The sequence below is a fragment of the Anabas testudineus genome, chromosome 19 (assembly GCF_900324465.2).
Source record: "Anabas testudineus chromosome 19, fAnaTes1.2, whole genome shotgun sequence".
NCBI lineage: Eukaryota > Metazoa > Chordata > Actinopteri > Anabantiformes > Anabantidae > Anabas > Anabas testudineus.
In genome coordinates, this window is record NC_046628.1 from 6,791,388 (window position 1) to 6,807,238 (window position 15,851).

The following is a 15,851-nucleotide window of genomic DNA, read 5'->3' on the forward strand; positions in this document are numbered from 1 at the left end:
AGCAGGTTATTTTACTTCCAGTGTGTGTAGATGAACTCACTGCTGCACACATGCACAAAATACATTCAAATGCTTCACCTGCACTGATCTACAAATCCACACCTTAAACTTTCCACGTGAAAAGAGAAAAGGGACCAAAACCTATATTTGATAGAGGATAAAAGTTGATTTCGAGTTTTGCACGGGATTTTTTTTTTTTCTTTCTGCAGCTGCCTTCTCATCCTGCTTGTAGATCCTCCCTCACACACCCGCAGAAGGATTTCCTAGCAACGATTATAATGCGCGGGCGCCACACACACACACACACACACACACACACAAGCTCAATGCGCTAAGGGCTCCCTCCAGCTATCAGCGTGGGCTTCCCCCTCCTCCTCCTCTTCTTCTCCCTAGCTGCCGCTCCGCCGTGGAGGAAAGGAGGGAGAGAAAGAGAGAGAGAGAGAGAGAGAGAGAGATCCCCTCTTCACAACTCTCCCCTGGAAGCCCCAGCTGTTACACGGGCTGCCTGCCTGCCTGCCCTGCGCTACGGAATGGCGGCGTGTGGATGCGGAGATGGTTCGTTTTGCGCGAAAGCGGCCACGGAGAGGAGGATCGGATGGTGACGGAAAACCGGGAGGACGAGAGTGCGCGAGTGCACGGCGCTCGGGCTCGTTTTGCCGGTGAAAAACCGCGGAAGAAACTGGAAACTGCTCCGTGTTTTCGAAGAGAGAGACGCAGTGAGCGGAAAGGGGGGATGGGAAAGCTTGGACATCACACGGATGCCCGAGAAGTGCGCTTTTATTTGGTGCTTAGAGACGAGACGCGTCTCTCAGATGGTTGTACCGACGTGCTCTTGACGAGGAGGAGGTGGGAGGGAGGGAGGGGGGGGCTCAACGTGTGAGGCTGTACCGGCGAATACCGGGGACGGTTTCATATCCAGCTACAACAGCCGACACGGGAGCAGAGGCTACAGCCCCATTGCGCGCAAAACGACGCACATGGCACGCCTCCCCCCGCCCCTCGCTCCCACCTCCTCAACGCTGACAGGGAGGCGTTTGCTGCAGGGCGCCATTTTCAAAAGCCTTCTTTTGCATACGAGATTTATTTTTGCTGCAGGTGGGCTGCAGCCCTCCTGCCTTCTCATGTTACACGCATATCTGCCCAAGAAGAACACGAACCGAAGAGGAGGAAAAACAGGAACTGCGGAGCGGAGCGGAGCTTCAACGCGTCATCTGTTCCTTTAAAAATGATTATTTCTTTCTAAGGTGAGAATTTTTTAGATTGTTTTTTGGTGCACTTGCACACGCAGTTGTAGATTAGTAAGGTTGTCTTGAACGGTAATCCGTAATGATGTTTATACGATTTTATTTTATTTTTAAATTAGAAAATTAAAAACAAAAAATACATCGTTCAAACGACGCTAAAGCCCCAATCTGAAAACAATCACTACATAATATTTAATTATTCTAAAAATTAATTAATACGTTTTTAAAAGGTTACAGTCGGCCTACACAGAAGATTCATTAAATGTGTTTAAAAATGAGAATTGATGTCAAACTAATTTTGGATCATTAGGTTTTATAATAATCTAATTTTTCTGTTTTCTTAAATAACCTGCACCATTTCTAATTAACATTTTAATTTTATTTCGATATATAAATAAATATAAATGCAATAAGGGACAAATGTATTTAAAACTTTTAAGTGTGAGACTTTTCTAGACTTTTTCCTTTTTAATTTAAAAATAATTTGAGACACGCTGTAGATTCATTTAATGCAGAAATACCCAAACTTATAAAACCTAAAAATCCATCATTGGGGCGAGTCTCGTTCGCCATGTTAAGATCCTTTGTGTGTGTGTGTGTGTGTGTGTGTGTGTGTGTGTGTGTGTGTGTGTGTGTGTCCAGAGATCCTATTACCATGACTTTTATTTTACCCAAAATAGAAGCAGCTATAAATTATCAAGTGATATTTAATTATCCTACATTTGTAGTGTTTTAAAGTCAACAAAGAAAAGTTACAAAAAGGAAACTAAACAGATTTTTTTTTTAAAAAAGAAGAAGAAGAAGGAAACCTCAGCTAAGTTGACACCAGTGTGGGATTTTTTTTTTCCTCTCAGAGTTTGGTCTTATTGTTCCGCACTGAAAGATTGAATTTTGAGGAACTCTCCTCCTGTTTCTCGTCTGATCTGCTGTCGTATGGTCGCTTAAAGTCTGCAGTCTACAGAAAAATGTCAAATTACAGGCTGGCTGCAGGAGCAGGCCTACTTTACATAATTGCATACAGTGGACTAGACTGCTCACTTTGAAGAACACGCTTTTTGTTTTCCTAATCATTACAGCATGTACAACAGCAGCTCATTAAAATGCAAACATATTATCCTTATTATCTTGTTCGCAGTTTGTGTCATTCAGTTTGTAGATTTTTAACAAAAGCCAACATTCACTTTTCCTTCTGTCCGTTCAGTTATTTCACCGTCAACACGACCGGTCGCCTTTTGGAGTTGTTTTTGCTGATTAATTTCTCCTGATGGGAAACAACTGGAAACACGCGTTTTGTGTTGAGCTGCGTTTTTTTTTTTTTTTTTTTTTTTTGTGGATGAAATTCAGCGCTTTAACTTTACGCAGGAGAAAAACGTAACGTGGCTGCGAGTGCGTGTGCGTTGTGAGCTGCTGTAGTCGGCGAGGAGTTTCCATGTTGGTGAAGTTAATTCAAAGTGACTGCAGCAGGACGGGCAGCTTCTCTGTGGCAGCACGATGAGGCGATAATAGCAGTAATAACACGACCCAAAAAAATGCAGCAGGACAGGGAGACAGCATGCTTTTTAACATGGATTTATTTATTTATTTTGAGTACTTCAAAGAAAACACAAATCTGAATATTGACGCACTTTGACGACAATTGTTAGCATTTAAATAAAATGTCTCAATTAATAAGTGCAGTGTGTTTACATACAAATGTACCCACAAATGTTAAACACCCATAATAATATAATAGATTACATGTGAAGGAATACAACAGCAAAAAGTAGCGAAATATACAAATTGCACACAGAAGAATAAGGAAATATATATAATTTTATTTATTTATTTATCTGTTTTTTATATGCTTATTTATATTTTTACCAGCCTACTATGTCCTCGTAATATAACCAAATGTTATCTTTATACGAATGGACTCAGCAGCTGTTGTCTGTTTGGTTTTTTTTTTCTTATTTATGTTCAACAGTTACAATAAAACAGTTGAAAAATCATTTCTTTCAGAGAAGCCACTCTGCTCCTACTTTATTCATGTGCTGGCTCCCTCTCTCTCTCTCGTGTTGGTCATGTCTTTGTGCCGCGATGAATAATCTGTGTTGTTTTAAGTAAATAAAACAACTGAAGATTTTATAGTTTCAGTTGCTTATTTGCCTATGAAACGATTCTTGTGCGTGCATGTTATGTCCACTTTGCGCGTGATTGTAATAGTTTCGGCTTTACCTGAATTATTTATTTAATTTGCAAGACAAACACAAGCTTTGTGCGTGCGCGTGTGTGTGTGTGTGTGTGTGTGTGTGTGTGTGTGTGTGATCTATGCAAACCTGAGGAGACTGCAGCTGATGACTTCTATTGATAGAACCTAAAGTGCAAATAAAGGTGGATTTTGTTTTTGGGAGCACTCAGACTCTTGTCAGTATTAGGGTGGAAGAGGTTGTGATGGGCCACAGCAGCAGAGCATGCTGGGATGTCACTGCTGAGCTGCTGTGGAGCTCGGAGTTGGATTTAGCAGCCAGTGGTGGCCACAAACAGCAAGTTACCGAAGACTGGGGGGTTGATTTAACGGCCTGCACGGTGCCCCTGCAGCCAGGATGGGCGTCGTGCAGACCATCCATATCTCCGTCAATTAACAAAGTGGTGAGCCCATGAAGTGGAGGAATATAACTGAGCCCATGAAGTGGAGGAATATAACTGAGCCCATGAAGTGGAGGAATATAACTGAGTCATGTGCGCAACCGATGCAATGGGTCCGCGATAACTCAAGCGGCGATCAGACATTCATCAGTGCAGACTGGGAATAACATAAACCCAGTGTTGCTTGAGATAAATCAAACGTACGTGGAGGTAAACCTCGTTTCTTCACCTCATTATTTAAAATTATTTTAACTCATAAAATGGCGCCGATGAACGCGCAGCTGAAGTTGTGTTAGTGGGCAGCATGAACTTTTCAGCCCTTCTGCTGTTTGTTTACAGCGGGGTGGGGATTAGAAGTCTTCACTTTTTCTTTTTCCCCATCAGTCTAATTGGAAACGGACCAGTAATCGCTTTAACATCAACATCTCTCTTATTTTTAGGCCACGACATGAGGAAATGCAGCGTGCTGTTGCTCCACTTTTACGCGTTCGTTTTCGTTACCAGTTGATTGTTTGGTAAGACAGAGGTGGAGCTGAGGGGACGAGAGGGGTGGTGTGGGTGGGGGGTCCCTTTTCTCTCCTCTCCCTCTCCCCCTCCACCTCCCCTCTCAGCCCCCGCCGCAATAGGATGGCCTGAGAGAGAATCCCCCCCCCCACCCCCCACCCTACAGCAAGAAGGCACCCAGCTACGAAATACAATAGAAACTCAATTAAATGCAGTCTCCGCTGCGATTTACCGCAATGAATGATAAATTGGTCGTCGTTCTCACACCGTAGGATCCCCGAAATTGCAATAATAGGCAGAATCGTTGTGTAAAATATGCATAGGCCCACATTTACCAAATTTAGTCCAGGAGGGGCAACTGTCTGTCTGCGCCTTTGTTAGGAAATTCCTGCTCAAACAACCAGGTTTGTCTCGAAGAGCTGTGTTTAAGGTCAAACTGCTACATGCACTAACTTTGCCACATTGTTACCCAGAGAGGATGGCCGCTGCAAAATAAAAATATATCGACGACTTCCACATATTGCCAGAATGCGGAATAATTTTGTGGCTGTCTAGCGTGAAATTAGTACATGGCAAAAGATGGTTTAGCAGTAAACAGTGTAAACAATAATTACAAAGAGGGAGAGGCCACAGAGGGGATGGGAGGGGGTCTTTACCTGGAGCGATCTGCAGAACAGAACCATCTAAACTCATTGGAAACCTTTTCTAAACCTATAAACATATCCACACCACTCATAGGGGTTCTGGTGACGTTTACGCACGCGTATTGTTAAAAGCTGAACAGGAAATAAGGTGTTAAATAAGGTGTGACGCACGTTGAATGGCGATTTAAAGTTTCTCGTGGCGCAGAAAGGAAGTTAATTCTCTTAGCAGTGAAGTTTGCGTTTTATTAGCGTGTTTTGAAGTAACTTAACCTCATAAATTGTGCGTATTATTACAATTTAAAACTGCAGGTTACTCATTAAAATGTAAATCTTAATTCTATGGCAAGGAGCGACTAAGGCAAAAAAAAAAAATCTAAATAAGAGTAAACATGTAGCAACAGTTAACTTTAAGATCAATATGTGTCAAATATTTTGTATTAATCTCTTATTTGATGAGTGATGTTAGTTATCAGTTAAATCTATTTCAGCTTTCACTTGTAAACTATGTTGAGCTAATAAAACATTAGGAGTGAAATTATGAAAAAGGAAAAAGCTCTAATTTATCAATTTATGTAAAAACAAAACTAATAAATATAGATTATATGTGAAAGGAAGAATTAATCCTTAAATCATTCTGCTTTTATTTGAAATGATAGATTTTCGACCACAGTCACCTGGTGAATTTGTAAATACCTCAGGGGTCAAACCACTGAAGCTATTTTTATGAGTCATGTTCACAACAAATATCACAGTAAGTGACATTTGGGGATCACACTGATGCCAGTTTCTGGGTTTGAATTTTGAGAATATGATCTATTTGTGCTACGTTAACAGATTTTCCATGCAGCTTTGGAGTGGAAGGACCACATTCATGCAAACCTCCAGATTTAGCTGCTGAACTTCCCCTCCCATCAGGCTGCGCTCCCTTTGAGACGTTCAACGCACAGTTCAATTCTCCCCTTACTGAGGGCATAAAACAACAAGCACCACTATTCATTTATGAACATATCTGCACATTCCCTTTTTTCTCTCTCTCTCTTCTCTTTCTCTTCACACACTAAAATGTTCTCATACAAGCCTTTTCCAATTACCTCACCGTACTGAAACACACTTAATTTAATAGAACAGGAAAAAATCAATGCAGTATTGTGCTCCTTGGGCTTTTTTATTTGTTACCTTATACAATATGTTTTTTACAGACACTAGCATGTTGATATGATGGTATTAAACACGTTGGGTGCAAAATGTTACATGTGAAGTGAGGAATGATGACCCACTTACACTTCTGCAGGAGTGTGTGTAAAAACTATATAGACGGTGTCAGTTTGGTTTTATTAGAAGAATGGAAAACCCTAAAGGAACTGGTTTATAAACAAATCAAATACTACAATTTCACACGGACGTGTCAAGTTAACTTGGCAGCTAGATTGCAGTCCAGGATACCTAATATTTAGAGTTTTTAAAAGGACATCTGGATGCACATGGCCAAAAGCGAAAGCCACGTATTACGGAAAAATATTGATTTTGCAGTGGCCTGAGAAAGACACTCACTCTCTCCTTCTCTTTTAGCCCCTCTCTCCACTTTCTTCCATTAATCTCTGGGAGCGGTGTAAGATACTGGAGGGTTAGTGTAACATTGTGCAGTTCTAATATATTCCAGCCCTCACATTGCCTGTGGCATCTATATGTTTAATTCCACTACAAATGTTTTGATAGCAAATGAAACTCGTTTCTTTCTCCTTCCTCTTCTTTTTGTGGAGTAAAAAAAAAAGCTGTTCTGTTTTCCACTTTCTCCCTCTCTCTGCATCTAGAGGGCTTCTCTTGTTTGTGTGTGTGTGTGTGTGTGTGTGTGTTTGAAAATGAAGCACAGTGATGCTTTATTTAATTGGTTGTGGACCACCTGGAGTTTCAACGTTTCCCCTGGCTGCTTTCAGACTCCCTCAGGTCAACTATATGTGATGTCTGTAGCTGAAGAAAAGACAGATGAAACGTGTCATTTGCAATGCTAAACCGCTATAATGTTGCATGGATTTGTATTTATTTATTTATATGTGTGTGTGTGTGTTCATATGTATTTTTTAAAAATGGTGTCATTTTAAAATAAAAGAAAAGTTCAAATATGATTGAAACTTTATGGCTTTTATTCGTGTTACACATAAACCTTTAAACTGCTCCTCAACGTACACAAGCGCACACATAAACACAGGTATCCACTCAAACACAATGCGCAGTTAACACAAGCACATGATCAGCAGGTGTGTGTGCAAAACTGGACAAGTCTCATACACTCACAGACTGCGAAACCTAATTCTAAACCCAACTCTAAAACCAAGTCTTAACCCTGAAGCAGTCTTTTGAAATAGCGAGGACAGGGTAAAATGTCCTCCCAACAATGGTATGGAACTTGGAAAATGTGTCCACACACTCACAATAAGACACGTACACAGCAGCAGGATTCAGAGTGTGTAGGGTGGGTAGACTGGGAAGGAAGGAGGCTTATGAGGTCAGCAGGGGAGAAAGACGAGGAGAGAGGATAGTGGACTGAGAGAAAACAAGAGTGTGTGTGTGTGTGTGTGAGTGAAGCACGGCCAGGGTGGCAGGGGGTTTCTAACGTGTGCTTCCGGCGCAGGATAGCCCATTCATCATTCTCACATGGAGGGTTTACTTTGCCAGTGATAGAGAAAGGGGTGAGGAGCGGCACTATGGGGAGAATTAATGTGTGTGTGTTTATGGGAGTGTGTGTGTGTATGTGTGTGTGTGTGTGTGTGTTGGAGGAGGGGCACGTCAATTGAGAATAAGACCGATGACCAAACCAGATGTGAAGGTGTGCACATTTACCCGTGTGTGTGTGTGTGTGTGTTTATGTGGTAGGGTGTGTCACAGGGTCACATTTACTCCCCCTCGTACTCTCCTTCCCCCGTCCTCACCTATATATAAAAATCAAGCAAAGACACATACACACACACACACACACACACACAAGCAGCTGAGCTTCTACCTCTTCTGTATACATTAATCTACAGGACAATACACATTCTTCAGTGCAGAAAATATTCAACAGGCCGCGCTGACAAAGAGGAGAGGAGAGGAAGAGGAGGAGGTCAGAGGCTGGAGGACAGACGAGGAGTCACATCATCTGTAAACCACTGCAACGACTTCACACCTCCTCGCCGCCTTCCCCAAAGTTTTTGGCTTTAAATTCTGAATCAGTTCAACTGGAACGCTTGTCGCTGGTCGGAGGCCGTGTGCTGACCCCTGACCAACAGGATCAGCTGGTTGTGTGAACCCCCCCCCCACACACACACACACACACACACACACACACACACACACACACAAAAAAAAAGATGTTAAAGGATGAACTACAGCCTCCCCTACTGGCCACATACCAAACCACACTCGCCATGGGAAGGGGTGCTGATCCCGAATCATCTGAATCTGATTAACTAAACCAATTAAATCGTCCATATGATTAAAAGTCAGCAGCATAGGTGAGATTTGATGGAAGGGGTTTTATTCTCGGTGAGGGGTGACAGAGAGGACACTGAGGTGAGGTCGCCACTGTAACTGGGAATTGGGAACACCTGTGGGACCCCGAGATTCGTCATATCATAGACACGCATGAATAATACAGTGACACAGTGCAAGTGTGCATGCAGGGTTTTTGTCTGCTTTTTTGCAAACGCACACACACACACACACGCACACACACACACTCGCCTCTGACCCTGTTTAGGGTCACACAGAGGGGGACTGAAATGAGTTTCAAATGTTCACATTATTTATTATTGCGTATCATCTCACTGTACAAATCCCTAACAGATGTTAGCCTCTGGTGCATGGCCGGGTGTGTGTGTGTGTGTGTGTTGTGTGCACAGTTAGGTAATGCTATGTAGAGAGAGCACAGGATAGTTTTAAAAAGGAGGTTACTGATTAGTGACAAAGTCAGTGCACGCTCTCTACGTTCTGTGTGTGTGTCAGAGGGGGCGAAGCTGTGAGTGACTGGAGAAGAAATAAGAGATGATCTTTATGTGGCAGCTTATTTGTTTTTGAATGCAGGAGGCTCAGAGGCCCTTAACTAAAGGCATCAAGCACAGGGCACGAGGAGCGTCTGTCACTGTACTGTCAGCAGACACACACACACACACACACACACACGCTAAAAAGAGACAAAGACAGGGAGAAAGAACAACTCACACACTGCTCAGTCTTGTGATCAACCCTTGTGCGCTTCATTTGAGAGAAAGTAGCTTCTCTTTTTGCAGAGAGAAAACAAGCACGGTGCAGAGCGGGATGATCAGTCACACACTGGATGCATGTGAGAAACTCCACAAATCACAAAAGTTCAATGAAGTCTAATCTGGCAGAAAGTTAGCAGAGTGTAGGTAAATGTTTGGCTGTCAGAGTCTGAAAATACAGATTTTAGTTTTAGGTTTTACTTTATCCTTGAACTTTAAAATGAGTTAAGTTGTGTCAGGATTTCCTAGAATGACTGTAAGTTAATACTGACAATTAACACAATTAAAGTTAAATAGGGTTAATGTTAGATTAATTTACAAGTAGTTGGTACTTTACAGGGTAATTCTAGAAAAGCATTAAATATTTCACTACCTCTTTTTTTTTTTTAGGCTCATGAATCAAATTATTCTTTTCTTTTTGGCAAATGGCGAAAATGGTGGTTATGGTATTTCTAAAACCAGTATTTCTCTGTCGCCTAGAGTGAAAGTGATTTTTGAATTGCCTCAAAATTGTATTTGCATTGAAGAGAAAACAGTAATAAAAAAAATAAAATCTGAATTAAAATTAAATGCCACTTCCACTTATAGTACTAATGACGCGCTTTATATTATTAATATTATAAGTTGGATTCATATTAACTTTCTAATTATTACTTCCATCAGGATTATTACAAATGGAAAAATTACAAAAATCTGTTTTTGTCTGTGATACTGGTGAATTATATAATTATATAAATTATATAAATAAACTAAAACTCTATAAATATAGAAGTAAAAACTCTATAAACAAATAAAATCACATGTGATCATTTTAGACATAAAGTCAGATGAACAAACAACCGAGTTTGTCTGAGGTCAGGAAGCACTGAAAGTCTCCGTAAAGGTCAGCGGTGAACTAGGAGCAGAGGAGGAGTGGTGTTGAGGACTGGTCGGTCACCAGGCTCGCCTCAGGACAGGGGGTCAGCTCTGTCACACCCTGGATAAGACAGTTGACCTTTCTGATGTCAGAGCAGAGGTCTGTGTGACTGTGGCCTGGCCTGGGGGAGGACTGAAGAGAGGTCATATATAAATGTGCCCACATGTTGAGTGGACGACACATATCACCTCTGCACTGGGACTTTTTTATTTTATTTTATCTTTTTTGTCAGTTTGCTTTATAAATAATATAAAAAAATAAAAAAAAGCACACACATATAGAGGAGGAGGGGGAGGAGCAGGCGGCTTTAGTTTCTGTTTTTGGTCGACACACTAGAGAGTCCTTGGAAGAAGCTAAATGGATGAAAGTAAATAAAAGTGGCCATTATGTGTGGGCTCCAGTAAATAGTTGCTCTCTTGTCTCTCTGTGCTTCAAAAAGAGGGGCGGAAGATGCGATCACGAGAAAAGCCCGTGTCTTTTCTTCTCTAGCCACTACAGAGGGGGGGGGTCTGGCTGTCCTCCTCGGCCTCCCCCCTTTCTCCTCTGCTTTACCCCTTTTTATCTCTCCTCTCCCCTCTCCAGCTTTCTCTTTCTGCTTCCTGTTTCTCTCTCCCTCAAGCTCACTTCTGTCATCCCTCTACTCTTCGTCCTTCTCCTCTCGCCATCTCCCAGCCTCTACGTCAAAACCCCAGCTTTGCCTGCCCAGTGTTTCTCAAACACGCAGGAAGGGAGAGATCAATGGTGTCCTCGGAGAGGGAATTACACAGCTGAATTTCGATGAGACCAGAAGAAAGAAAGAGGAAGGGAGAACAAGTAGAGGCGGGGAAGGCATGTGAAAAGGGAGAAAGATAGTATATCCTTCACGAAAAGAAATGGGAGGAATGCGGAGAACTCTGCAGAAGACTGGACGTGTGTGAGTGAACCGAGGAAAGAGTTGAAGCTAAAATCATAAAACATTTGATGAAAAAAAAAGGAAGACAATAAAAATGTGTGTGTGTGTGTGTGTGTGTAACATCCATAATTATGAGCATCGGCACATCATTTCTGCTGACAAGTGAATGCCTGTGTCTTATTTGCTGGAATTAAAAAGATATGTCCTGTTTATTTGTTTGCAACCACACACACACACACACACACACAGAAACACACACGAGAGAGATGTCACCAAAAAAGAGGAAGAACAACTAAGGAGAAAATGAGCCGCTGCATCATGACTCAACTTTTTATCGGGTTGTGAGGTGAGATGAACTGTATTATTGTGACCTATGACCTCAGCTTCACTTCTTTCATTCTTTATATTCTGTTATGGAGCCACAGCCACCAAACAATGTCCCAACATTAGATTTGCAGTATCTAATAAGGATAAAAGTCATGTTATTTATCCAGTTTATTAAAGGTCTGTCTCTGGGATTTCTTATATTATACATCTTATATTTCTTATATTTCATTTGTTTAGTTTTAAGCACCACAAACAAAATCCCATTTGCCATTGTCTTCCCTTCCTCCCCTGATCCCACGGCACGCTGCGCCTCTGTGTGGCAACATTCACAAAAGAGCAAATTTGAAACCTCACTTTAAAAAAACTCTTTTGCACGAGCTGGGAGCAGATATGTCAAACTGTCCACCCCTCAGCTGACTACTCTCAAATTGCTGCCTGCGTCTTTTTATGTCTCATCTATGTAATCTTTTTGTGGTTGGGAAAATTCTTCTCACGTTCTGTGCACACAGCACATTAAGTGCATTTCAGGAAACAAACAGTGGACTGTATCATACCAGGCTATTTAGTGGGCTTGTTGAACGTGTTCAGGCTGCTGTCTCTTCATCCTCTCTCTCTAATAAATCAGCAAAGCTATAAAAGGTAGGAATAATCCTAATATTCGCTGGTTAAGGACCTGGCTGTTCATGTGATAAGTGCCGCTCCTAAAATCCTAATGATGCTGCTGGCACCAGAGAGCCATATAAAGCAGCGTTGCAAATGAAAGGCCTGTTTCTAGCCGAGCAACCGCAGACGGCCAAAGAGCAAGGAGCAGTGAGGAGAACCTGGGATAACGCTGTCTCTCCTGGCTCTGAACTCTGCACTGAGCTCAAACGACGTCAATTACTGTGATATATACGGGCCGGCCTGTTTCCACCACTTTACTGAGTCCCTTTCAGTTGCAGCCCATTCAGACTGTAAATTATCACTCCCCTTTCCAAGGTTTGCAGCAGTTTGGAGTCACCAGTGAGACCCTCCTCTGTCTCAGACAGATTCTGGAGGAATTCCCTCCCTCTGTGTGCCAAACCCCAAACCTTTGCAAACCGGAGCCGCGGAGCATGTAGCTGCATGCCCATGTGGACACGCTCACTCGCAAACATTGATTTAAACATACAGAAATGCACACAAATGTTCGTATATGGTGTATAAAAAACTCCTGGAGCTGTAGATCATTGGGAAACCGGTAGAGAGTCTAGCATGCACGCACACACACACATGCGCAGGTTGTAGATCATTGAGGTGGGCAAGGACGTCAGCAATCCCATACACAGTGAGCCTTATTGCAGACTTTAATAGAGGAAAGCCAGCATGAATCCCCACAGTCATTCTGTTCCAGTCAAATACACCATTCACCACACACTGGCACTGTGCATGCACGTTTATGCGCTTGCCTATGTACTGCATTGTGTGTGTACTTGGAGATGGATACATGTACAATGTTCATGTATATATAAAGTTGATTGTGCTCTCGTGCAAACAAGACAAGCTATGTGTGCTGAATGTGCTGCGTGTGCATTATGTGTGGTCCTGCATGCAAGTGCACTTACTATATCTGTGACATTGACATTGTGTGTGTGTGTGTGTGTGTGTGTGTGTGTGGTGTGTGTGTGTGTGTGTGTGTGTGTGTGTGTGTGTGTGTGTGTGTGTGTGTGTGTGTGTGAATAGTAGTATGAGTGTAGGGGGGCATATTGACCCATCAGTGCTGCTCTGTCACCTCTGCTCTTTATGAGTCTGGCCTTTTAAAAACACACTGGATTTATGATCAGTTTGGACACTATCTCAAACAGTGTGTGTGTGTGTGTTTAAGTGTATGTGTTTAAGCTTTAGAGAGAGTGTGAGGCAAGAAAACTATTTTTCCCCTAAACACTCAACCTTATGCAAAAACTGTGTTTGCTGTCAGAAGAGGAATTACGCACATAGCAGATAAACCATGAGCGTGATGAGCGGGTTTTCAGTGCACTGCGTTCCTCCGACTCTACAGTGCACGGCTCTGAGAAGAAGAAGAAAGTGAGGAGATAAAGAGTCTGATGCCACTGATTATTGCTGAGTGTTGCTTAATTTGGAGTAAATGCGGTGCATAACCAATAAATCAGTAAACTGGGTAAAAGAATATTTTGGATTACTTGATGTTCTCATTTACATTAACTTACATACTCACTGACATAAAGTAAAATCCACGGTAACAGGTTTAGTTTGTGCTGTACTGTCTAAATTGTGACATTTACACACGTTGACTTAAAACCAGTTTGTCTGAGTAAGAGCTGAATTCTTCCCCTCTGTGATTAACATCAATATTAACACATAAGCAAACTTGCATGTGCAACGCATACAGAGCTGAGCCGCACAGATGTCGACCTGGCGTCTCTCTCTCTCTCTCTCTGCAATGCATCTTAAACGTTCTCTGTTTCCAAATTGATTTCACAGTGTGACAAACCCCTCCAGAGATCAACAAAGTAAATTCCACTTGTCCCCTCCAAAAGATAATAATAATGAGCATACATGGAGGATTTTCTTAAGACTATATAGTACATCCTTAATCTGTGGTCGTAGGTGCTATGTAATTGTTGATGGAGACTAATGTGTGGTCCATTTGCTTCATTAATGGGACAGATGCAAGCCGTTCAGCCAAGAAAACGCCTATTGTTCCCTTCACCTTTCCTTTTTTAATGTGTTGCATTAGTCCTCCAGTTGTTAGTGCTAGACCGTAGTGCTTTGCTGATGGTCAAATGACAAAGTGTCAATAGAATATAGTGGGCTGGGCAGGACAAAGGTGGGCAATGTTCAGCTGGATGCAGCCAATTTCTGTGTGAGAGGCCAGCCCAAAAACCCTATTCATGGGCCATCTAATGCTGGTGCGTAATTAAATGTGATTACTGGAGCAGAGGGCTTCTCTCTCTCTCTCTGAGGGCCACACACAGGACTGAAGGCAGCGTGCATGCGCTCATTAAGGAGGCGCTAACAGATGTACACAAGCAACAACCGCAAGCATACCTAAAAATTTAAGCCATTTCTCTCTCCCTGACACACACACCACACACACACACACACACACTCACACAAACATAAACAGAAGTTTAAAAAAATAAAAACACGTATGTCTAAAATGTCAACTTTTCAGGCACTACGAAAAGCAGGATTGGATTTGAAAGGGAAAAAGCCCAAGAGATGTTGATTTTTTTTTTTTTTAACTGGGAGTATTTAATGCTTTAGTGTAAACTGAAACATGAATTTGCATTCCAAGGTTTTTACCATCGCAAAGTCTCCCTAAAAGTGCACAAACACAAACACGCCAAAGTGATGCAGCAGTAAATAAAAAATCAGGGTAAGCGATGACCTTCAGTCGGTGATAATCATAAGGCAAACATGCAGAAATCTAAACAAAAATCAATTATGGTTTCCATCTATGCACACACGCACACACACACACACACATACACACCTTGTCTGGCCCGCGCCCTGGTCCAGTTTCCTGGGCAGACACAGTCCCCTGGTGCTCATGGGAAATAGTAAGCATGCCAGGCCTCACAAAGGCGTCCTTTCAGCTGCCCGCATGCTTGACCTGTGCAGGGTCAGCGCTCTGCTTTGTGACCCGTGACCCATGAATGACCCGGGGTCGCGGCGAGGGCCCGAGGTCAAATCCAGATGCCTGCGTCTAATTTTGCCCCAACTGGGTTATCCATCCAAATCTGCCCTAAAATGTGCCCCCCTGAAACCTGCTACTACCTCTACACATGACTGAGTCCCATAGAAATACACAGGTACTCTGCAGTCTAATTGGACTACTGTGGAGTAGTGCTCACACTCAAGCTCGCTCTTGTCTGTGTCTCACACACACACACACACGCCTGACCCCCTGTAACTGCACTAATACCCCATCCCATGGCCTTTGGTCTATCTTGAGGGATTACGTGCAGAAAGACACACATACAAAGTCAGATACACACACACACACACACACACACACACACTTGTGAGAGCTGAGGGTCTACCTTGAGGGATTAGGTGCAGAGAGACAGGACCCTCCAGCCAATCAACCGGTCTGTCACATTGATTTTAAGGGGTCACTTGTGCACAATGGCCAGGGTTTTCCTGTCTCAACCTCTCTGATCACCCACATATGCGCACATTCACTCATACATATGCGCACATACAATTAACTTTATCATATCAAAAAGGAAGAGATTGGAAATTTATGGGTAAGAATGGTAAACACTGAAAAGCCAAAATGACACGTAATAACATAGCAGTAAAAAGAATCCTGTAAAATACTAAATCCTCATCTCCATCCCGTTCGCCTCTCAAAGCTCGATCACGTCTCTGCTTCTGAAAATCCTTCATCCCCTGGAGAAAGCACACCAACCTGGGGGAAAGCTTGCAGGTCAACCCCCCTGCTTCCATGTTACGTTCCCTCTTCTCTTTCCTGGT